The 26,669-nt window shown below is 37.9% G+C and overlaps 1 long non-coding RNA gene across 2 annotated transcripts; it reads left to right on the plus strand.

The window, feature by feature from the left end:
* On the plus strand, positions 1-26,326 carry LOC127142555 (uncharacterized). Of its 2 annotated transcripts, XR_007813382.1 has the most exons (5): positions 1-310; positions 2,528-2,638; positions 12,677-12,832; positions 25,388-25,489; positions 26,077-26,326. It is a non-coding gene; the product is annotated as an uncharacterized LOC127142555 (long non-coding RNA). The 2 variants fall into 2 exon arrangements; XR_007813381.1 differs by having other exon boundaries at positions 1-2,638.
* The last annotated feature ends 343 nt before the right edge of the window (positions 26,327-26,669 follow it).

The raw sequence follows: 26,669 nt of genomic DNA on the forward strand, positions 1-26,669 counted from the left end.
TATCAACAGCCTAAATCAAGAGGTGAAACTTGAGAGCGGTACTTGGAGAGGAAGTAGTTGATTTATGCTAATGAAGGAGTTGGGGTTTAGCTACGCTGGCTGGGAGCCGCCCTTCATTCACCACATGGTTAAAGCCAGACTCTACTCGCGCCACTTTCGCAATCTTACTACGATTCCCAAACTCCTCGCAAATCATAATAGCAGCACATGGTTGTGTTTTTTGGATTACAGGTCCTAGCTCTTGTTCATTTTGTTAAGTCTTTTTTTCTTTTCTCAGTTTTGCAGATATCCCTGAAACAGTGAGTAAACGGTAAGTCTGTACAAGTGAGTGAAGATGGTGGATTTTTAGAAGCTAGTGTCTTATTACGCGCATGTTATTGGCAAGAAACCTGTTGTTAGCCTTGACGGGAGACGCGGTAAACGTCAGGAAAGTGAAATGTTCGGGAGTGTACGCGACACTGGAGCCGCACTTTCACGTTTTCATTAAGGGAAAAACGTTTTAATCGTCAGTTTCCGCATTTGAAAAGAGTGTTGTAAGGGGCGCATGGCAACCTCTCCTCCATGGTTGGAGAATGAGGGAGATTTGAAAAGCATGTGTTGCTGCTGCACCTCAAGTAGGTGCCTCGGGGAAGTGAGACGCACTCGTGAAAATTACGCTTTGCATACTGAAGTAGTAGCTGCGAGTTACAAACTTGTGTGCCCCTGTTGTCGACCACATGTTGGCAGAATTAGAAGTTTTCACGTAATTTATGCGCAGTGGTGTACACTTGGAAGTACCTCCAGAACAAAGCAGCAGCACATGGGGTTCCAGCAGGCCGCGCGCCTTTGCTATACCGCGAGCTGCGGAGTTAGCTGCTAACGCTAACACACCGACGAGTAGATATCATTAAGTTATGTTATTGACATTGACTTGACTGACCACATTGCGTGTGCTTAAGTGGGAATGTCGGTATCTACAAGCACCCGGCAGCACACACTGATATTTGGTCTGTGTTAGCATGTATGAGTGAGCTACACTAATGCAGCTAAGTTGGCTAAGATAAGAGAAAGCATTGCTTTGAAGTGGATGGAGAATTAACGTTAGCCTGCTGACTCCGTGTCTTTATAAAGCTATTTTCCCAGATGCTATGATTCGACACAAGTGATCTCTTATAATTGTTAGTGGTAGTATGACTAAAAATTTTTTGTCGGATAACAGTTTCTCTTAAAACGGTCCACACTCGCAGGCTGCACGCGTTAGCCTATTTGGCTAACACGCTTGCATCTGTATGTTTTGATGAAGCCCTCTAGTACTACTAGCTTGTTGTGTGCAGGATTCTGCCTCAAGTTTGCAGTAGCTTGTATCATGCGCTTGGTGCGCCTGCTCATAATGCGCGCACACTTCACTTGCACCTGATTACAGTCTAAAGAGCTTAGACACTCACACGGCGCCAATGTAGTTATTCTCATGTTGTGTTTTCCAGTACATATATTAAACGTTCAAAATGCGGACTCCTGGGCGCCATGTTAGTGCGTGGGGGAGGGGTACAGCAATGTGACTGGAGCACAAGTGTTGCTGTCCTCAACAGTCCGGCTTCAGACTTAGGTTTCCCATTGAACTTTGCTGATGTAGACAGTTCGACTTACAGCCATTTCTCTTTGTTTGACTAATGCACGTGTATGTAAGAACAAAATGTTTTCTGGATTATAGCCTCGGCCCCTGTTTGCATCAAAATACACGTTTGTAGCCAATTAGGAGTGTTACTGGGCAGTACATCAATGGTTGGTGCATGAGGGCTTTGTGCAAAAAGGGAAATGAGTCAGTCACTTGACCACTGACAGGGCTTTAGGATTTTTTTTCATATTTCTGTAGTGCCACTTTCAAGGATCTTAATATATTGAAGGTTCCTCCAGATGTTGCTAGTTTCTGCAGAAAAATCTAAATAGATAAATTAGAAAAGGAATCAAGGTTCACTATTTGAAAGCAAACAAAGCTTAAATGCTTCATAAATGTGCACATAGTGACACTAGCCGCATCAAAAGCTACTATCAGCCCTCTTATGAGCTGACTTCCTTTGGAATTGCATCAGGCATCCAGGGGTTCTTGAACACTAACAGATTAACAGAGTGTAAACACCAGGTGGAAGTCACAAAACAAGTCTAACACAACATGAGTCATTCTGGTTGGAGAAAACAGTCAACAAACAGTACTGTTAAGTCACATGGTGCACTCATTGCTAAACTACTGCCAATCTGAAGCAATGCTATAGTGATCAGTCTAATGAACAGATATTTATTTTTTTATGATTTATTAGTCTTTGAACAGTCTGTCGGTTTGTCAAATGTGAGGATGTGATGCTTGTGCCCATTTTATATCCTGAGTTTTGTTTTTGTAAATCCAAGAAAACAAACACCTTTTTAGACATCACTTAGACTTTGCAAACTAATGATCTGCTTTTTTTTTCACTATTATCGACATGTTGTAGACTATGTGATACGTTATCAAACATAATGTATTTTAGTTGATCATGAGAATCTGTGATTTCAGCCTCGAATTGAAGTTGCTGACTTCCCTTTGATGCTACGTCTCAGTTATGCTTGCAGACCCCTTCTTCACATCTGTATCTCCTCTGGAAAGCAATTCATTGTGGATTTCAAGGTACCCTAATTCAATCTGTGAGTGGAAACTCCCCATGAACACTTAGAAGTCACTGTAGTGTCAAAGTGCTTACAGTGCAGGTAGTTTTATAAAAACCTACTGCAGTGAAGGCACTTTCAGCACTATTCTGATAATGTTAACTAAAGCAGCCAGTTTATTCACAGACACAAATGCTTTATTGCCAGTCCTGGGCAGACTGAATCCAAATGCACACCTGGCAGGACCTTGTTTCCATCCTGCTGTGAAGTTCGGCACCCTGCTGTTTCTGAGCGAAGCAATTGTGTTTGGAGCAAGTCCCCTCTTTATAAAACTGAATAATGATATTTCAGCATTCAGCAGTGCATGAAATCGGAAGCTACTGAGTGCAGCTTGAAGTATTACCTTTTCTTTTAAATCATTAAATGCACACCAAATAATATAAAATTGATGTTTGTTTACCTCTGATGGACTGTTACAACAAATTGTTAAATGGGTATTTGGCTTGCGTTACTTCAACAAGTGTTTATGCTAAGGTGCATCTAGTGCAGATAGTGAAGTAGACTAGCACCTACTGCCCTAAGTGCCCCTTCTGGCATAAGATGCTGGGACTCTCATCGGCTCTGTATCTGTATTTGTGTGTGCATGTGTATACACACTTTTAATTGCAGCAGTTCTCTGTTAGTTTTGCATAGTTGCGCTGCAAGAAGAAATAAGTTGTGCAAATCTATGCAAAACTGATGGAGACCTGTGTTTCCATCTTGAACCTATCTGAATATTTTTCAGCCAATGTGATCAATCAGGTTTCCACCACAGCTCTAATAAGCTAAAGACAGGTTGTTCAGTAGTATTAAAGTGCTTATAGTGCAGGTAGTTTTATGAAATTCTACTGCAGTGTGAGCACTTAAAGTACTTCTAGACGTGTCTCTTCTTGGAAAACTGCAGAGGTAGCTTGTGCACATGGGTCTCTGGTTAGTTTTGCTGGTTTGCTTTCAGCTTTTCACTGTACTGCTGTGCAAATCCATGCAAAACTGATCATAGAACTGAAATGAATCTGAGAGAAGTGATCCCTTTCTGTGCAGGTTGGGAGAGGTAGCAATGCTTTCTACTTGTGTAGTATTGCACTTGTCCCGGCCTGTTGAGGACATGGGGAATTGTTCTGCACTAGGCTCTCTGGTGAAATGGCCCAGAAATGCATCTATGATACCTCTTGTATTGGACATTTCCTTTTGTCACCATCTCTATCTTGCCTAATATGCTAAATGTAGGCTAGAGTTTAGCTACTTCACATTTGACAGTTGAATATAATGTAGACACCCTAAGAGATGTTTTTTTTGTTTTATTTTGTAATGTTACCAAAAATATATAAATACAGTAATGACCATGTTTGTAACAAATATTCAGCTTCGAAAATAAAATGTTTCCATCGGTTCAACACGGTATTTGTTGCTTTTTCACCAGATGTATAACCCAGACATCTATTTTTAAACTGTAAAGAATATAATTGTATGATTGTTTTAAAAATGTCTATCTTTTTATTCTACAGTATGAAAACCAGTGCTTTTGTTTCATGGCAAATCACAGTTAAATGTTGCTGTCATGAAATAGTATCATATATCCCATTTTAAAGTTTATGGTCCATTTTCTTTCTAACAAAATCCAAACGTTTGGCAGCCTAAAATTGTTATGTTAATAATTTACCTTTTGAAAATTATGACTGCAATATTCTCTTGGCCTGTTCTTCACTACACCTCCTTACTATTGTTTATTTTAGGGTTTAACTATGTCTTTTAAATGCCTTTTTAATGATTTGTAGGGTGCATGGTTGATTGAGTACATACATATATATATATATATATACACACACACACACACACATATACATATATATATATATATATATATACACATAACCATGTTCCCAAATATTAATCATCTAATTTTACAGCAAATTCATAGAATATAGAAAAGCAAGTAACTGTGTCAAACACTTATAGGTCCACTCCTCAAATGTTTGTTTAGTAGTTGTAAGTTATAGGATCATTTGGAGGTTTTACATTTGTACTGTAGTAGGTATCTTACCAACTTTATACAAACAACCATAAAAGCAGCAGGAGACAGTTTTGATGTACCTGCCAGTTGGTGTTACTCCTTGTACTGTAAGGCATGTCAGTGTGGGAGGGATGACAAGCAATCCGTTCAATCCTCTGTTTTGAATTTTGGTAGTGGGTTTTTTTATTCGTTGGATTGGCCCTTTAAAATGAGCCTGCAGTTTGAGGAGTACAGTTTCGCCTTCCTCCAGCAGAGGGAGGTATCTGTATGCTTAATAGGAATCTGCTTATTCTTGAGTAAGTGGCCACTGTTGTAAATGAAATGTTTTTGCAAACTGATAAAGCAACATGGCAAATTTATTACAAATATTACAACTTTTATTTTGTTAACAATGTTAGCAGTTTTAGTTTTGTGCTTTGAGGAAGTGAATTTAATTTTTTTTCTAATTTTATAACCAAATGTTGACTGTAGTTTTTACAAAATCATGACAATATTCTTTCTGTTTGTTTGTTAGTATGTAATTTCCCCAGCATACGAAGTGGAGGGTTGTTTTCTGTTGCTTTTTACCTAAATTCCATTGACACAGGCAGGTATGTGTTCCAGATATTAACAAGATGAACGTTCCACCAGTTCTATACATTGTTCACACACACACACACAAACAACATCGAGTCAACCTCTGGCCAGTGAGCAGAGTTTTCATTATTCTGCATTGTATGGTAGGCTGGCAGAGAGAACTGAAGTGTTCACCTTTCATTATCATGTCCTCTTTACTTGACAGACAAGATAAATGGGAAGCATCCAGAAAGGACATGAACTCAAAGATGCGTTTCTGCTTGTCGGCCCATGCTGATTGCTCTAGCAACCTCTATTTACTTTGATGTCTTGAAAATCTTATGCCTTTATCGGACACAGAATGCTACATAATTGTGGGTTGTCAGTTAGATGGCACCTGGTGTTTTCAAGTTGTTGTTCTAATGGCCAAACTATGTTAGAGATAAGCTAGTACTGCATACAACCTAGTTTCAATTTCAAGATATTTAACCAAAGCACTGAAAGGATTACTCATGGAAGACACATTAGAGCTCTATAGGTTTGGTAGATATGCTAGCAGCAATCTCAAGGGATGGAAATGTCTGCCTGTCTGATGGTCTGTCAGAGTAAAATATTGCATATTATTTTTTATTTTAAATCATTTTTATGCATTATTATTATTGCATAATATTTAGCACAGATACCACTGGGTCCCACAAGATGAATGTCTTTGTTGATATCCTGACCTTTCCTCTATTGCAACCACAGGGTCAACATTTGTGGGTTTGAGTGATACCTAGTCATAACTCCACTTTGTCTAATACTTTGGTTTATGACCAACTACTAGAAAATCTAATGGCATTCCCATCAGCCTCAGCTGTATTATGTACAGTACTGATTAGCAAATATTAGCAAGCTAATATGCTGAACTAAGGTGGTGCACATTGTAAACACTGTAACTGCTCAACATCAGCATGTTAGCTTTGTCATTGTGGGCATGACACCATGTTGACATTAGGATTTAGCTCGAAGCGCCACTGTGCATGTAAGTGCAGCCTCAGCTGCTTGCATGCCCGTAGAATGTCAGTCTTGTTAAACATCAGTACCACTGTTTTTCAGTGACAAGATGGCTTAAACGAAATAACTTAATTCATTTCAATAAATACACACCGAATAGTGAAGAGAAGCCAAGAGCTGGTAAAATTGTGCTGAACAGATGAAAACAACACACTCAGGTTATTTAATATTTCAACATGTTGTTTGGGACATCATATTACATTTGCTATGAGATGGTGAAAAGAGAATATCTGTTTGCGAGCTGTTATTTGTAGCCATGGGAAATGAACGCCTGTGTCTTTGCAGATGCTAGTTGACTCAAGTTGTTCAAAGGCAGACTCTAATTAAGACGCAATCCTCTCAGCACAAAAGTGCTCTTTGCTAGATGTGTTGGGCTTTCTGCCTTTCTGCTTGATTATGTTGTTCATCTCATGGACGTGTTCCTCCCTGATCTGTATTCAGAGTTCTCTCTCTCTTGCTCTTCCTCTTTCTCTTTCTCCGCCTCTCCATGGATAGAAATGCTAGAATTTTTACTACCCCGTTAACTCATCACTGGCATATTTCAGTCCAGGGTTATGCTAAACTGACCTTTTATTGTGAACAGGTATTGCCCCCCACTGTCCCCTGGTTCACTGGAGATCATGTAGGACACAAGACAAAAGACTGTTAATTCATTATTTTAATGCAATGTACAGTACTCTCTTTTGAGTGGTAAACCAAAATCACTCATGAAAAGAAAAAATCAATATGCCAGGATTCCTTGAGGACTCGACTGATGGGAGTCTGTTTGTGCATGCTTTAATTAGTTGAGATCTGTGGTGCAGTTATTGTTGTGAAATTGTTAAGGATTACAGAGCAAGAGAATGTACTATTCTGAGTATGAGTCATTCTTCTTGGAGGATGTCTGTTGGTTTCATCAACATTTAATAGCCCTCAATTCTCTGCAGACGCCCTCAAACACTTAATCAAAATAAGTCCTGAACACAGACTGTTGTCCTGATAGTAATTACCCAACTCCAACTGTGTCCACCAATAACTACCGAGTAATAAGGAGCACTCATGACGGTCACAGTTTAGCAGATATTGATGTGTTTTATTGTTTTGTTTTTTTTTTTCTGTGAGAGTCTTAAACCTAGAGAGCTCCGTACAAGTATCACTTGCATGGTTATCAGGGTGTGACTGAATTTAGAAAAACCTGATGAGCTCCTCTTAGTACTTGTAGGGCTAATTGAATATTCAGAAGGGACCTTGTGTGTGTTGATGTTATGTCTCAGGGGATTGTTTAATTCTGCTAACAGACACAAAAAAGCCTGTGTCAGCCATGCTGCTGAGGCTGCAGTTCACTGCTGGCATTCACTCTGATGGGGGGTCTGTTCCTCCAGCCGACCTCTGTGAGTTAACCTTGGCTCTATCTCCAGGATCGTGCCCGACCGCAGAATGAACTCTGGTTTTTACGTATGCATATGGCACCGCACAGCTGTCGGTTTATGCTGATGCACATTTGAATTAGCCATGAAAAACAATTAATTTTCTGTGCAGGTTGATCAGGAGTTTTCACAAGGAGCTTAATCACAATCTTTTGTGCCAGAACACTTGCTGACTATGTGGCATGTGAAATGAGACATGGACAGAATTCAAAGAATGCCCATTCAAGATTAGGAAACAATCTCTTGCCTGCTTGATATACTGTACACACACTTGATCTGTTGCAATGTCAAGATGCACCCTTGTGATTTATTTCACTTAGTAATAATTGTAACCGTAATTCTGAGTTTGAGTCTGGCCAGTAATACAGGCTTATACATCCTCTAAAATAAAGGATCTCTCAGAAGTTACAATACAATACAGTGAAATCAGTGACAGCAGTGACGCATACTGTATTACACATACTGAAGAATTCAAACTGCTTTCAGACCTTTAATGAGCTCATGTAATATATATAGCATAATATCTAGTAAGTATAATGTGGAAACAAGTGTGGTCATGTGATTCCACCAATATTATGTTTTATACACACTATACAGTGTAACTTCTCTTAGATCATAAATGCATGATTTGGGCATGAAAAATGGTTGCGAGTTATATGTGGATGAATAAATCTCCAAAAAACGTCCTTGCAAAAAATAGGCCAGTTTGGGGATGAATGTGGGAAGCTGCAGAGTCAAGCACAGGGCCCCAAAGGCACTGTGTGCAAGAGAGAGCACTGCTGTGGTTATATACTGGGCTGCTAAATCACATAAAACGTCTTTAACCACACTACAACACAGCTACCAATCTGTGTCCTATTTTTCACTCACCCTTACTGTCACCTGTCTCTCATTTCCTGTCCTTAGGGAGTCAAAGTTCCCCTTGGCTTGAAAACCTCTCCAATCTTTTTCATCTGCTCAACTAATTTTCAGTAGGCCGGCCAGTAAGACGCGCTGGCAGAGGATTCAGCACTGCAGATGTTGGAGCACCAACTGTTCTACGGTTTTCTGGCCCTGCAGTCTGAGAGACAATTTCAGGGTTGTTAAATGAAAGAACAGCAGCATCTAGTCCCTACAATATTTTACTGCATTTGTGAATGTGTACCTCCTAAGCAGTCTTTTGTCAACCACATCAAATGATGCTGTTTAGGATATACCTGTAGTGTAGCAGCTGCCTCTTCTGAGGGTTTTCTGTCAGAATTGCAGCATGGAGGAACATAATATCTTTTTACGGATTACTTAATCGCAATTAAATTGGCTACTACCTCTTGGGTTTGGGTTATAGGAAGACCACACAGGGCAAATGGTGGTGAAACATCTGTGAATATTCCATCATTATTATATGGCGTGAGCAATCCAAAATGTACCATCTGGGCTTTTGGTCCCATTCATGGACAATGGCGCCATAACACTATCTTGAACTATTACTATGTGTTTTTCTAATGTGCAGTGATTTTTAGTTGAATACCTCAGTTTCATTTATACAAAAATGAAATTGTAATGTATTCATTTATGTTAACATATTTCTAATCTGTGGGCTGTAACTCACTGTGGAGTGGGTTTATTAGAGTGGCCTGCTGCTGGTAGAAACAGGTTGATGAGAGCAGCAAGACTGAGCCAAAATGATAAAGGCCTAAAAACCAAAACAATGAACTGAAAGATTCAAAAATGCTCCACAGAGCACAGGGGGGTGGCAGAGTTGGGTAATGAATCTCTCTATGCAGTGTTTTTTTTTAACCCAAAATATATTTTCCTCTAACCTTAACAAAGTATTTTTAACTGTGGTGGCAGCTCAGAAAAAGATCATCTGAATTATTTTTGTAACTCTTACTAGTAATTTTATTTGTAGTAGTTTTAAAAGGCACTGACAAATGATTTGTCCTGCCAATAGGGGTGCCAGATTGGATCATGTCATTTAGTATGGAGGTCTTGTTAGATATAGCCCCTTTCTGTTGGTTGACCAAATATAGACTTTTGGAAAATGTCCCACAGGTTGATTTTTCCCTCAGATCAAGAAAGCAACAACGAGCAGCACAGCTGATGATTTAGCAGTCAAAACCATTACTGTGAAAATAAATTTTTTAACTGCAAGAAAATGGGCGTACACTGCATTTTAACAGTATTTTGCTGCTAGACTGGGTTGTTTGGGAGAAATCTGGTGGATTACCATGTAACACAAAACAGGAAGTGAGATGTTTCTAGAACAAATACAGCAGACAGTGGATCAAGTGAAAGCCAATACAGAAATGCTTCCGATGTATTTCCTTCTTGAGAAAGAAAGAGTACTTTGAAGTGAAGATCCTAATTAAAACGAAAAGTAAGCAGGTTTATGGAAATGTAGTAATTTTATAAACTACTGCTATGATGAGATAGAGGCTTTTAACTGCTCTTCCACATTTATATAGCTGAAACATCAGCTATATGAATGCACGATTACTACAGTATGTTACATTTGCTATCCTGTTTTCTGTTCACAGTGTGAACTGAAAGCATATTCACACTTAAAACAAACAGCACATAGGCTAACACATCCTCATACATGATATCTCACAGTTCCTGTTACCTTACTCTTTTTTTCCTCAGTCACACCACTAGCTATAGCCAACAGCAACATTTAAAAGTCAAACAAATGTCAAAGTTATGTGTGCCACTGTGGCACTGTGTCTGTGAGACGTAAAGCACATTTTTAGGGAAATGTATATTTATTTTGCAGCAGACTAAAAGGAGGAAAGATTCGTATGTTTTATAATGGCGACATGAAACATTGGCTTAGCCTTATCTCACTTAAGGCATTTCACTGGTACAGTTATGTTCAGTCGAAGAGAGGCAAAGCTTTCTTTTCAGTTCTGAGAATAACTCATATCCCCTCAAAGACGTATTCTCCCTCTATATGTCTTCTCTTGAAGAAAAACTGCTTTCGATATTAAATCTTTTAAGTTCTGCATTCATTGACCATAATCTGTCTATGAGAATGTCACACTGACAACAGATCAAGTCAAGGAATACTTCACTGATTTTGTTGGCTGTGATGATGATTAAACTGGGAAATTTATATTTGCCCCTAGAGGTTAAAGCTACTTTATTTCAGTCTCCCTGTGGCTCACCAGTGCTGTACACTACCTGACAAGGGTTTAGAGGAGAGTTGTGAAGTCATCTGAGGTAAAACACATTGACACTGCTTTTGTCATTGCATTGTCAGTCTGGTTTACTCCTGATTGTTGCTGCCTCAGCAAGCATGGACAGATGTGACACCATGCACCATAACTATTACTTGTGCCATAAAGGGATAAGGTTTAAGAAAGTGTATTATTCCTTTAAGCAGCGTAAGAATTGCTTGAGAGTCTTTTAACACATGCGCCCTGATGTTACACCATCTGTTATCTCATCGTCTGTCATTTTATTTTGCCTTTCTGCACACTGTACAAGAAATTTCATACAGAAGTCTCTGGAAAATAAGACCTTGTGACAGTACAGTTTTACTGACAGCTCAAATAACACATTGATTTTCTCTGAGGAAATCAACTGAGAGGAGAAAGAGACAAGCCTCTTAGCAGTGTCTCATTAATTAATAAATTGTCTCAGAGGGGAACAGGAGTGGTCTTGTAACATTGCATCTTATTTACAGTTGTGGCCAGTGTGGGTGAAAAAGAGAACTCTTCAGTGATTTATAAAACCACTGCCCATTTGTCAGGTGCAATTATGGAACAATGCCCATTTTAACCTCTTAAAATAAACCTAAATTGTTCTACCTGTGAAAGCATACTGCTGAAGATATATATAAACATTTGCAATAACCCTCCTACGTTACTTGCTTGAAAAGATACATTTACAGGCCCACTGTGGCCAATGAATCATATAATTTGTCATCACCATCAGAGTGATTTCCCTCTGAGCTGCTATTAGATTACCATGTCTCCTAATTACGCAGTCTGAATTAGCATAATATTTGAGCTCCATCCTCTGAAAGTTTACAACGAAAAGCTGCAAGCAATTATCTGTCACCAACTTCAGTCAGGAGAATTGATGGTTTGACCCCACTTGTCTGAAAATCATACTTGACACTCGTACTCCTGCAGGCAATGTCAAACGAGACAGCTGGGGCTAACTCTGGATGACACACGTCACTGACTGCTGCTAAAGATGTACCATTTGTCAGAAATAAACTAATATTTCCCCTCAGCAACAGCTCTGTTCCACCACGTTTCACAATTGCTGCGAGGCAGCTCTGAATGTATGCTAGACTGGAATGATCTCCTGTGGTACACACACAACTATGGTACTGACATGCCCTTTGTCCTAGATGTAAGAACCAGTCTTTCTGCTAATGTGATCCAAAGAGCACTCATAAAGTCTGCTCAAGACTTGCATCACGTAGACAGTTTTGACAAGAAACTTGGCAATGCTGCCAGACTGAATTCTGAAAAGACTTAAGTGACTTGCTCACCAGAGAGACAGCCATCACAGTGCATTGGGCCAGACATTCTCAAGACTACAGTAAAGTTAATCATGGCCTGCCTCAATGGCACAATCCTGCAATCTTTTTTATAACACCGTAGAAGATATATTATGCTCTTTACACAATGGACTCCACCAAATAATTGCACATCATTGTGGAGATTTGAATGGCTTTATGTCTGCATTTCATTTTGAAGGAGCAGAGGAAATCAAAGAAGAATTCCAACTATAGAAATGTGTGGGATCACATGAAAACAGGAGGCTTGAAGACCTTATTGATGAATCAGTGGGTGGATTTTACTTCAGGCATATCTAAACCTGCATAAGTGCATCTATAGCATTTTGTTTCAGGTCGACTGTTTTTTAAAGGAGATTTTCACATTAAGTAATATTCAACAGATGAACATAACTCTAATGTGCATGTAGCTATCTATAAGAACTGTACACAATAATGCAATCCATCTGAAGGCTGTAACATCTCTTATCTGTTCTTCTGCAGATGAAGACCTTAACCGGCACCATCCCAGAAGGAGTGAAACAGGTACTGAAGTAATGAGCCGTGACTTCTGTGGCAGCGTCATCTTGGTAGTGGAGCGTGGACTGAGTAAGTTCACATCATCTCCCTGTAACTGAGCAAAGGGCTCAGAGAAACCAGGTTAGTTTGTAAATGAGGACAGAGATGTGATTTTAGTTTAAGGTGGAAAAACATATTGGTACATCAGGCTATATAACAACAACCTTAATTACAGTAGCTAAAATAAGTTAAAAATAAACAAAATATGAATCATTAAAAGTTCTTTAAAAAGGGGTAAACAAGAGACTCTTTATTTCACAGTCTGCATACCTGTGATAACACTATAATTATAGTAAAATAATTACATTACAGTGCCAATGCTGTTCCCTGTTTCCTCATTAATCCTGCCTTGTTCTCCTGTAATATTACTTTACCCTGTAATTATTACACAGGTACTCAATAATTTAAAAAAATATTTACAGTGTAATTTGTTACTCTTTAACACAAAGTTGTTACCCCCCTATTCTATAACCCCTTCTTATCTGCTTACATATTTGTCTTGATATAGGTAAACATATTTTATGGATAACCTGTGTATGATTATGCTATAATTTGAGGCCTATAATCTAAAACATTAACAAGTCCTTCACAGGAAGCCAACAAATTAGCACTGGCCTTCACTAAAATTACAGAAAAATAATAAATCAGCTTACAAAAACCGTAAAATCCACATGGACCTTGTGGTTACCTAAATTGGAAACTGCAAGACTGACATACATGCTCCATTATGTACAACAAAAGGAAGAAATAAGGAAAATAAAGATAAAATAGAGATCAATAAGAGAACAATAAGAGAATGTCTTAGGAAAGGGTACAAACAACATTGCAATGAAAAAATAATAATAACAGGGGCAATGTTAACTTGAGGCCAAACACACTCCATGGGAGGCTCACAAACAGACCTTTTGATCATTTACTTTACTGCATTAGAGAGATAAGATTAATGGTTATTGATGAAAAGCAGGCCTCTGCCATTCTCAAACAGACTTACCAAAGGAAATAAAAATAAGGTCTAATCATAATAATCATCATAATTCAAAAACAAGATTAAATACCTTAAAATTTGTGTGTCGTGTCCAAATAATTACTACTGCTTATCACCTGTAGATTAAAAATATTATCAAACAACTTAATCAATTAATTTATGACACTTATTCTCGTCTCTGTGCCATAATTTAGACATGATTGTACCAGTCACTCAACTAAACTTCCTTCGTAACCTCAAGTTAATGATAGGCTTTGATAGCTAAGGTTATTCCTGCCTTATAGCACAAAATGACCTTAATAGATTCAAATACTCATGGCTTCAAACCTCACTTCCCAAAACAGCCAGACATGGCATTGGCAGAAATTTGATGTACATGGCTTCCTCATTAGATATCTGGTCTGATCCATTGAGTCTCTTTTTTAAATCAGTTGGTTTGTTAGCTTGATTATTTATTTCAATTACAGGCCACTGTAAACTGACAGATATCTGTCGATTGCTGACGCAATATCTTGGCTACAGCTAGAAGTCGATTAATGTACCATTTACTTTTTAATTCCATTACCTTCTTGCCCTTGAGTTACATCATTTTTTGACCTTGATCATGCCAGAATTGATTTCACCTGGAATGGAATTATTCAATCCTTTCTCCTGCTATCTGTGTCCATTTACCACTAATATGCAAAGGAGTGGTTGCATATGAATGTCAAATAAAGTCACCTTTGACTTTTTAAATTAGCGATACTGGGTGGGTGGGTTAGTTGCCTAATCTTCCCCATACATTTATATAAATATACAGTTATACTGTGCTTGTCATGATTGATATGCTTCACTAATGCCGCTCAGGTAGCCAGTAGGCTGTAATATCTACTAATATCTACTGTGCAATTAATTTGAATACCGTAACACCGGCAAACGCTTGCAAGGACTTGTTTTATTGCCACTTTCCAATTATTGTTGGCCTCAGCTTGGTGAATGCTTGTGTGGCATAATGAGGTCCGCTACTTTGTATTTGTTCGAATAAAATTGTTCTTTGTAAGTTCACTGACTAAAACACTTCAAATACATAAAGTGTTGACAATAAATATTGTGCAGATGTTTGGGATGAACACTTGAACAACGCAAGAAATTTAATGATGAACTTGTTGCTTTTTGTCCAGCCCTGAACAAGTTTGTGACTTTCAAATGAAACATCATCCTATTAAGTTCATTTTCTATGAATACAGAGAAATATTCTCTGCATTTTCTACCTAATTAAAATTTTGGACCATACATAAGCTCAGAACATTGAGGCTGATAGTGTTTCAAACTTGTCAAGTGTATCAAGGATTCCTTAAGGTCTTCCCCCCACATCCAACTTTCATTCATTCAAAGGGTTTTTCATTTTTGTTGCAAGCAGTTTGATGTTTGAAATTGAATGTATTCTTGATGAGGGAAGCAGGGAATTGGCTGGCTGTCAGATCAGCACTATTATCTGCCTTTTAGGTTTGAAGCAAATTAGACTTGGGGTCCCCAAGGTGCCTGGACCCTTGCATACTGGTGGTGTTGAATTCTCAGAGCGTGTCACTTCCTTGATGGAAATTCACTTTAATCAGAGGAAGATTCACAGCCCCTCTGGACCTGTTCACAGCTTTTTGATTTGTTTTCAGGGTGTGTCAGATAGCGTACTTTCCACCTGAAACTAAAAAATGTTCAAGTGTATCAACCAAATATGCTATGACATTTTTGACCAGTTATTCATCTAGTGCATGCCCACACACTTATTATTTAAGTGTTACACTCAACCTCAACATATGACAGGCTCAGGGGTGATGTAGACATACTTTGATGTCTCAACATGCACAAAAATTGTGACAGAAACTAAGATGAAAAATATATGTAAAATATCTTAATGGATAACTGTAGGCTAGGCATGCACTGTCTGCATTTGAAAATAAATACGCACAATTTAGCAAAACTTTTCTTGGTACAAAAACTGGGAACACCAAACACAGTTAATTAAATCCAGAATCTGTAGAAGGATAAACATTGGGCACTGAAAATGTTTTGTGTTAATTGTGTTTATCTTGAGAGGCATCCTAAAACAGTTTGGTGCACTGCCCAGGTTAGAGCAACACATACAAAATTCTCTGGCTGGTGCATCTGTGAAATATACAATCATGTTTTCTGTGGTGGCCATTGTTAAGGCACTGAAAGGCACACAATGATTTTCTTTTCTGACATCTCATGCAAAGGAAAGGGAGATGCTGCTATCTGACACAATACAGTGAGGATATCTGTGGTCAGAAAATGGAAATATATTTTAGAACTGAATTTTACTCTGATACTGACACACATGCTTTAATTTGACTTAACATAAAATAAGACTAATAATCCATTAGCCGTGCTATTACTTGGCACAGTGGAGCTTTGAGCTCAGTGCTAATGTGAGCTGCCAACTTCATCCATGATGCTAACACACTTTAAGTAACATTGCCAAGATACTAATGTTAAGCAGATGTAATCTTCACCCCAATCACATATTAGCTTAGTTTATCTTTTAGCATGCTAACAAACTAAACACAAAGCTGAGGCTGATAGGAACAACATTAGTTTTGCAAGTATTTAAAGGAAAATATTGGAGGAATTGAAATTTTTACCAGAAAATCTTAAGGTTCACATGTGATACGTTAATTCTTATTGACAATCCATCCAAGAGTTGTTGAAATATGTCACTTAAAGCTAGAAATGTCAACCTCATGGCAGCATTAAAGGAAAGGCCAGAGGATCACCAAAGTCGGTAGGATTTGTCCTCTGGGGACCATGAATGCCTGTGCAAAATTTCACTGTAATTTAACAAACAGTTGTTGAGATATTTTGGCTTGGATCAAAGTGGTGGTCCTGCTTATCTACTGACATTACCACTCTGACATCCAGATCACTAGCCTGCTTAGAAATAAAAATGAGTATAACATTATTTGTTTACATCTTTTGGTTTCAATTTTAGGAGTCTTGGAGTCTCCTAATGGTTTGATTGGCCATCTAAGGTATTGTTCTGAAGGAAGCAACAGATTCAAGCGCACAAAATACCTGTGAGAGGCTGGCCTTAATAGGTGTGCCACTTTAGTGTAAACACGTGGTTTTTAAGTGCAGTGAAGAGATTTTTGTTTTGCAATCTGTGTCTTGGACTTTGGTGGCGAAAATGATCCCCAACCCCCTTAACACACTCAAGCACATACACTCACGTAGTAAAATTCATACATTCAGTTTTCTATTTTTTCCTGTCTGTGCTTTTTCAAAAACATGCCTGTGCGTACACAGCAACGCAAATGAAACACATGCTATCTGTGTGCTGCCGTGGACATTTCAAACAGCACAGTTTGGTGCTCTTTCTCTGTTCCCATCCATCTTGTCTTATCTGTGTTTATAAGCCATCAGGTGTGTTGTGTCTTACTGATTCCCACAGGTAATTTGACTTGCAACATATTTTCAGAACATCTTCCAGGCGTCTGAATAGTCCAAATCATTATGGTTTCTGGCAGATACAGAGCTAGCGAAGGATTAAACCAGAGAGGAGCCAAGGAGTATCAGGATTTGGTTTGTGTGTCACAGCTGCGTTGTTTACAACCCCCTGTGCTATAGTCTGCTCAGCCCAGCACAACAGGAGTTTTATCTCCTCTCACACTCATCTGCAGGCTCTGTGTGTCCACCACTGGAGAGTGATTGACCACTCGCCTTAGATTGAAATTGATTGCATAAGGGCTATAACAATGAAAGGCTGTTGGTATTCTGGCAGGGGTGTAGGGAGGGTGTCAAAGGATGGGATACTGCTGTCACTAGAACAACTGGCTTCTATATTAACGTATTGTCTCGTAGTCAGATTCCAAAGATCAGAGTAGGCCTTTGATCCAAGAGATATTGTGTTTCTAATTGGGTTGTATTGATCCGTCCTGTGCTTGCTCCTCTTGCTCATGACGGCGCAGTCATGATGAATGTCAGTCTGCTCCGAATGAAAAACTGTTCTTACCAGTCAAATATTGTTTCGAGTTCAGCCAGGTTGACCAGGGAAAGTTTTGAACCAGGTTTTAGACATTTAGAAAGGACATCATTACAAGTCTGCTTTAAAGTTTTGGATCACAGAAGATTTTAAACCAGGTCAGGATCCAGGATCAATTTGTTGTTGTTGTTGTTCCTGCATCTAAACCATAGTGAGAATGAATTCTTGCAATGTCTTTTTTTTTTCTATCATCAATATCATCATATCTACTACTCACTTGCACATTGCACTGGATTTAAACAAATAATAATAGAAAGGACAAGGCAATGCATATACACAAACTTATCATTTCTTGATCCCCTTTAAATAAAAAAATGCCCCTTTAAATAAAAAAACAAACAAAACATTATTTGACATCAGTAAGCAACATCAATCAATATTTGTATTAATGTAGTATTATGGTATTTAAGAATAGGTGGTGTGGTTTGTAGAAATATTTGTTGTTTTAAGGTCTGACAATGGGTTTTATATTTACTGTAAAAAAAAAAAAAAAGAATCTAAATACAATCACCTGATAAAAATATTAAACTTTTCTAACTCTTTAAACAATGGCATAACTGAAACTATAACTTTTATGTGCAGTTTGAGCGTATGTTTCCTTTAATGGACATCCTGCTTTACATTCTGTTCTTAAGAACGTAAAGCACTTATTGTATAATACAAGGCAATTATGACCAGATGAGTGAGTATGAACAAGAACAGAAGGATAAACCTAATCTTGCCCTGAAGCCCATTGATTTTATGTTGCGTTTATCATTTTGATGTTCTTATATGGCTATAGAGTTACACAACCATCCTTTTAGTCACGTTATAGCATTCATTTTGGTTGCTTTGAGCAATTGACATTAACTAATTAGTCAGCTCAGTGCATATCTTTGAAAATTCATCTGACATTTGGAACAAGCGCTGCAATAGTATACAAATGCATGACGTGTTTTGGATCATTTATGAAAGTTTCATAGATCCATACTATTGACGTTGACACAGGCTTTATCTAAGAGTATCTGCCACTGATTCATTATGCTGCATTAGATGCCCTGGGAGGAGGAAAGGGGCAAAGCTTGAAGGATTGCGTTGCATATTAAATCTGTCTTGCTGAACATCAGTGGAATGAAAAAAAAATCCCATGAAGATTCAAACGCAGATACAAAATAACAAGTCAGCTGGTTGAAAATGAATGACTTTTAACTCACATGCAATCCCAGGAAATAGAGTGCAGCATAAATTGCTGGCAGTAATATAGAAGGCTAAAAAAAAAGCAGGCTAATGTAATGCCACTCACGGATTGAATGGGTGATTTCATTGATGGATTTTTTTTGCTTTGTTGTCTGCAATAGTTTAAAACACTTGCTCGTGTCCCTCTGCAGTCTCTGGGTGACTCAAAGCACAATAGTAAAGTCAGTGTCTTGCATGTAAAAAATAATTAGGGTTTAATTAAGGAGAATTAAGTTATTGACCCATCATTAAATCTAATTATGGGCACATGTCTAGTCAGTGTGCTGATATTTGCAAAATCTACAGCAACATAACTGACAGTTCTTGATTATAGCCAACTAAGTATTTGTACTTGAATCAAATTGCTGTCCTTAAACACCACTACCATAAAATAGTCCAGACTAAACTTGGGCAGCCAAGGCCATCAGACTAAAGATAAATCATTGAGATGGTCAGGTTTAATGACACTACACTTATCTTTATGTGCTAATCTACCCAGCTTTATTGCTTTACCCAGGCTGTTTGCTAGTGTTTGCAGGTTCTCTCAGGTGGAATTCCTCTCCTCAGGGTGGTCCACAGTCAAATTAGACTGCAATCCAGTGTTGCCAGAATGCTAATTAATTTCCAGTGGGCCCCAGGGAGGAAAGAGTTTGGGCTTTGCATTGTATAAGATCAGAAATGATAATGATTCAAAGCTGTTGATTTTGTAAGTGTGTTAATTTGAAATGTTCTCACTTTTGCTTTTTAGTTTTTCAAATCACTATACATTTTAGGTTGGTACAAGCTGTGCTACAGTTGACAATAGCAGACACCGGATTTATCATCAAAAAAAAAATGTTTTGTTGTTTGCTGTATTTGCATGCTGTAACTGTTGATCATTCTTCATTATATAATGGATTCATTTCTCATAGTCAGCCCAAGACGTGCCCCAAAGACATGTTTGTTTCTAAGGCAATGAACAATTGCTGAGATGACGAAGAATGAGTAATGAAAATATATTCAGTCTTGCCTCAGGCTTGTGGAGAATGTGTGGGACCTCACTGGTCATACTTTATAGGAGCTTCATTGGTGAACCACATCAAAAGAGGAGTGCTGATCCTGTCAGAGACAAACAATTTCATCACCTTTATTTTCACACTTTGTTTGTACCTGTGAGGTGAAGTTAATTAGCGATAAAAGGAGTCTGAATAATTGACACTCTGGAAATTAATCAGTCTCCTTCCAGTACAAAAATGTCATAACTGTACCATATTGTGCCTGTTTCTATATAACAAATACTTAATGTAATTCTGAATTATGTGTGTATTACAGTGGCAGTATAGAGGGATAAGAACAAGATCTTGTAAAGCAGTTTGATTTTCAGATTTTGAAACGATGTATGAATCGGCATTACTATAGACCTTCATTAAAACGTGTTTCTGTCAAGTTCTGGTTATAACTGATCCAGATGGCTTTCATTTAGCACTGGGTAAGCCATGAATGAGAATAGCAAGACATCTACTACCTGTTATTAGTGATGATTATGTGATCATTTCATAAATGGAGTAAGCATGATGCCAACACCATCTTACTTTACAGTAGTGTTTTTTTTGGATGCTGGGCTGTGTAGGTTAAGATACTTGATTTTAGAAGTCTGCTTACATAATTATGATGAGATTAAAGATTCACATTACCACGAAGCCCAGAAAAATATATATATGGACTGGCTCCCCTAATCAGTGTATTTTTAACGAGGGTCCTTGGTGATTAGTTTCATTCATTCATATACATGTATATACATATTCATTTACAGCCATCCATCATAAAGAAACAGCCTAAAACTTCAGATTTCCTCTGCTTAATTAGGGTATAATTAAGGTCTGTAATATATCTGAATTTGACGTAATCTGAACCCTCTGGAAATGAGACCATAAACATTACAGTGTTGATGCATGACAATAGCAGATAATTACTCTTGCTTGAATCTGCACAGTAAAATGTGCAATAAGGAAACCCTCAGTTAATTTGTAGTTCCAGATGATTTGATTAGAATCTCTTGACTTGAGTTCAGGTGACAGCAATTAGCTTTGTGTGTTTTGTTGAATGTGGTTTGTGATTTGTTTATCCATTGTTCAACATAATTACAATTTGCAGTAAAAATAATTGTGTTGAAATTTTCAGTCTTTAATGAATCATGCCATCCCTACAGTGTGTGTGTGTGTGTGTGTGTGTGTGTGTGTGTGTGTGTGAGTGTCCAATCAGTAATGTATAAAGTATCATAAGTAAATAAATCATTCTACAAAAATGTGTGACTGAATGATATTTATACAATAGATGTAATCTGATGCATACAATCAAAGAAGATCTGAAAAGATGATTAACAAAGAAAAATAAAAAAGTTTATACATTATTTATATTTTTTGTTGTTTTGTATTTTGTTTTTGTAAATATTGCATTATTTATCTCTTCAGGCCTAAAACATTTTGTTTCAAATTAAACCATGTGAGAAGTTTTGAGGGGAAATGTCTCTTTGGTGGAAATACTAACATCACAAAGACTTCAGAAAGATGAATAGGAGCTCCAATTAGATGCAGCTTTTTTGTAAACGGTCACAAGTCAGATGGACGGCAAAACATAATTTAATCTTTAACAATGTGGTGTATATTATAAGCTCGCCATCATCATCTTAATCTGTAAAGAAACTAATAACCACTACTATTAAATAAACGTAATGGAGCAAAAACAACATTTCCCTCTAAAATGAGCTTTGTATGTAAAGCATCCAAAGTAATTGTGCATATGCAGCAAAATGTAAGTGAATTCAAACTGTAATGGAAATTCAGCCAGTTCTGCTTAGTATGGCATTAATTTTGTTCTCAAAAACCATAATTTGCTGTGTGTTATTATGAATAATTGTGACATGTTTCATTTCAGAGGGGAATGGGTTAAACTGATTTTATTTGTGTTGTATATCAGTGGCAGGGTTTGTGAGCCCCGATAACATGAGTTTCATGCTCTAACACAAGATTAAGTGGTCTCAGGTGGAGGTCCATGCAAAAACAATTCAACAGGAGCTCTACAAGTGATTTATTAAAGCAAAGTGAGGCTCAGTAGGAGTAAAGACACTGGTGCCCACTTCCAGTGTAGCTTTGGAGTGGTGCACAGAGTCAAGGGTCTGTTGAATAGGTAACCCCTTTAGTTCAAGAACTGTCCAATTATTTTGATTCCTAATTTAGCACTGAGGAAGCCAGTGTTTGTTTGTTCTTCCTCTGTGGATCTTCTTCCTCCCAGCTCTGCTGAAACATGGAGGTTTGTTTTACTGGGAGTGGAAGAGTCGCTGTCCTCTGAGCATCTGTTCAGTGCAGCAGGAGATGTTATGTCTCTCCACAGCTCCAAACTACTCTTGCAAACTCATGTGTTTTCACATTTCAGAGAAATGTGAATGAGGACACAGTTGCTGAGGATATAGACTGATATAGACTATTTCTCTCAGGAAGGATTTCACATTTTTGCTGCCAAAAAAACACAACTAAAAAATCAGACATCAAATAGGCTGGAAGAATATTTAAGAGGCCAATAGAAAAAAACACAAACAAACAAACGCTGAAACTATATGCATTTATTTCCTAGTTTCTAAGTGCTCAGTTTCCCCTAGTGAGGGGTGAAGTGGTTTGGCAGGTTGAGAAGTTCACAACATAAAATAGTTGAAAGAAAATAATTTTATAACTGAGTGTTCAGAGTTTCTCAGTTTGAAGTGGGTTGGTTTGTGATGAGTTTCTTCCACTAGAGGCACTTCAGGCTGGGGAAAAAAAAAACATTTTTTTAAAAAGTATTTTTTGTTTAAAATAAAAAAAAAAAAAAAAAGGTTGATTAATGTTTACTGTCTATGACTTATTGGTCACTTAATTGTCTCGTTGTCACCAGAATATCTCCTGAGATACATAACATCTTTATCTCAAGAGAGACCTGGCATGAAAAGAACTATTTGCCTGTTTTAAATTTCAAATCACATTCTTCATGAAACATGGCATATGCCAGTGGTGCAAGTTTGAATTGCAGCAGTTTTACAAAAAATTTATCTCGTAGATTATTCCAAGCCCAGGGTATACTGTTTGAAAAGGCAGTTCTGCTGGTAGCCAGTGAATGGTGGAGCTTGGCCATAGCTCGTACATGCATTAATCAACAATAACCAAATGCCTGCACGAGTTATCATCAAAGTCTTAAAATGAACTTCTAAAGGAAATCATGTTCTTTTGTTTCAGTGCATAGACTGTATAAAAAAGTGGATGCAGCCACAGTGGTGTCACCCTTTGGTTTGTGAACTGCTCTTTTGAAGCCCTGAGTTTGTTAAATATATTGGAAACATATCACAGAGGACCCTATGACCAAGTATTAAAATACTGCATGTTTTTGTCCAACTCAAACTCACTGGGATATGAGCAAACGTCTTATGTTTTCAGCCACATTTCAGCATAGTAGCATGAACCCATTATTACTAATAATGATTACTAATGAAACAGTCCCAGAAGTAACCATATCAACATGATATCAACTGGACTAATGCGTGTATGTGATTAAATTGTTACCAGGAATCAAACTATGTCTGTAATTTTAACAATAACAGTGGCAAGGAAAGGCAACAAAACTTCTTGATATATCAAGTCTGTCATATTATAAGCTTAACCCCACAGGGACACAGACATTGTGACTGACAGTAGCTAAATTGAAAATAGAAAAAAGAGACAATATGGCTTGTCTCCTTGGTATATACCTATAAAAACTTTGCTATCCACAATAACAAGTAGATTATATGAGTGTTATTATTAGTGACAAGATATATAATCAGTAATCACATCCAGTGACAATTTTAAATACAAGTATATACTTCATGTGGTACAAGCTACATTGGCCGTGCTTGTGACTGGAGCCTATCCCAGCTGTCATTGGGTGAGAGGCAGGGTACACCCTGTATGGATCGATAAGAGAGACAGCTGTACACTAATTCTTAAGTCAAAAATATTCTGCGCTTACCCCATATATGACATAAGAGCCATACAAGCATGTGCTTTACACTCTTTCTTAGGATATTGAAGGACATAGTGTCAAACAACAACAGGAGTTTTGAGCGAGTCTGTTATTTGCAGATGATTCTGGTTTTATTAGGTCATGGCGCCAGTGCGGGGATTTTCCACACCAATTCTGACACCTTGGCTGCTGCCTAGAATAAACATGGATTTTCTCACCCATATGAGGAGCAAGCACTGACATTCAGTTGGTACAGGGGTGAAATCAAAGCCCATTAGGATGCCAGTCAGGGAGAAAACTTTGACTCATATTGAAATATTCAGTAATTTTCTTGTTTTTGTTGTCACGACTCTAAGGAAGGGCAGAGATGAGGTTATCTGGGTTCGACAGTTTATCTGCATTCTCTCTATCAAGTTTCATTTTCTACCCAAAAGATAAATCCCTCTGAGCACTTCTGTTTCCCCACAACCTTTTTGTTCCACTCTTTAACATTGCCACCCTTTTAATGATCAGATCATGATTTATTTATATATATAAAACATGTAACCTTTTATATACTATGCTATCATTATCCCACCCACTTATCAACAGTTAAAACAGGATTGCCATCAGCACCCTATATGAAAGACTGACTCTGAGCTGACTCAATAACAGTTAGGACACTCAACTGCAGTGGTACAAGGTGGAACATGTGGACACCAAAAAAAACAAAAAACTGCTGGACTGATTTTTCTCACAAGCTTTGGCTGATGACCGAAAGAATGGGATTGCAAATACAAGCAGCCAAAGAGGAAGTCTCGCAGGTGGTCGGTATTTCTGTGAGATATTATGAACATTTCTCTCTGCTGTGCTGTGCTGTGCAATTTCCTCTCCATGTTTGAAGAAACCAGATGAGGCAGCTCAGGTACCTGGAAAGGATGTGGAGCTCTCCAAGGTGCTGAGCATGTAGCTGTTGATTACAAATGAACTGTCTCATGTATTCAGACCAGTTTGTGCCAGGTGTTGTGGTAACTGCACGAAGGAAGTTAGAAGACAATAACTGAGCCACTGTTTCATCACTGAGTTCACCTGCTATGTGTTACATCTCCTGGTTGCTGAGATTTGGGGGGTTACTCTTACTGTGTCTTCATCCTGATAAGATGTTCACCTTAAGTGGTGTTGGTGGTACAGCTCAGATAATTTCTATCCAAGGACTGCTTTTTGCTTTTTCTGCTGTTGGTGTGACAGTTTCCAAAGTTATAGCGTAGTCACCTTGATGGCTTGAGTGTTTACTGTTTTTCCAAGCGATTGTGGGTTTGCCAAGATAATAAAACTCATTTTTAGTGTATCGTCAGCCACTTCCATTTTAACTGCACTTGAGTTTGTGACTGAAAACTTTTTACACATTCCCTTGCAGGAGTACTGGGTATGACCAGCTGGAAGGAGACCTCAAGATAAACTCAGAACACACAGCAGGGACTACATCTCTAACTGATCTAGAAATCCCAAAAGAGCTGCTGTAAGTTGCTGGAGAAGAAGGAAAGAAAGAAAAAAACATAACAAAATACATATATTAAATTACAATTGCCGTGCATGGGCAGCACTGAAGTCTGCCCGTATGCCCACACACACAGGCATACATACAGAAACCATTCCTGCAGTGCTTTACAGTCTGGTTAGGTGACCTGATAGCTGTCTTGGCAGAGAATTTCCCATGAAATTAATTTTTCATTGCATTCAAAATTTTCATTCGGATGAAACCGTCCCCTGAGTTTGAAAGTTGGATACATTAATTAACTGTGACATGTCCAGGTCAAAAAGTCTCACTATAAAAGCAGAGCAGAGAATTCATGAAGGGAGCTGTGGGATGGCTAAAACTAACCACTGTTTCTATCCAGTGTCATATTTCAGAGACTACATTTACACTTCAGATTATGTTAACAATAGGGTTTGAACAGTTTATCTTTATATACTGTATTGAAGTTTTAAATACTTTAAATACTGTTGTGATACAAAACTACTTCTGTGACCTGTCAGAGCATATATTGAACCTTAAACCAACGTGAACATTATATATTCTTATAACAATGACTGTCTTTCTTGAAGGTAATCCACTGTGACCTCATAAAAGAGAAACCTGGCTCCCTCTGCACCCGTGGGTTCAGGCATCTAATCCAAAATCTTCCGGTGCAGCACCACCCTCTGAAACAAGCCAATGTCACTTTAAAGTACCTTTCAAAATGCGGTCTCCCATACCAATACGAATTCTTTGCACAGTGATGGCAGCCATGTTAATCCACTGTTGATCTACCCTAGGATCAAGCTGGTCCAAAATCAATAAAGCCATGAAAGCTTGCCTTCTGGTCCTCATCACATCCTTTACATCCTCTAGTTAATACAGTTTGATACTCAGCTGGTGTTTGGCTTTGGGGTCAGATGAATGTAAGGAGAAAAAAAATATATATATATTTACATTTTCAATTTAGTAAAATCACCACCACTGCAACATCATCATCAGAGTACAAGCCAGTTAAAGTCTGGTTAAGTATTTAAGATCATATTTAGAAATAAAATAATAATTAAAACAATAGAATAAATAAACCACATTTCACAATGTTCAAATATTCTCTGAAAACAACTAAAATAAACCTATGAGGAGACGTATTTTACACCTAACCTATCACTAATATTCACAAATA

Source organism: Lates calcarifer, linkage group LG1 (genome assembly GCF_001640805.2).
Source record: "Lates calcarifer isolate ASB-BC8 linkage group LG1, TLL_Latcal_v3, whole genome shotgun sequence".
NCBI classification, from domain to species: Eukaryota; Metazoa; Chordata; class Actinopteri; family Centropomidae; genus Lates; species Lates calcarifer.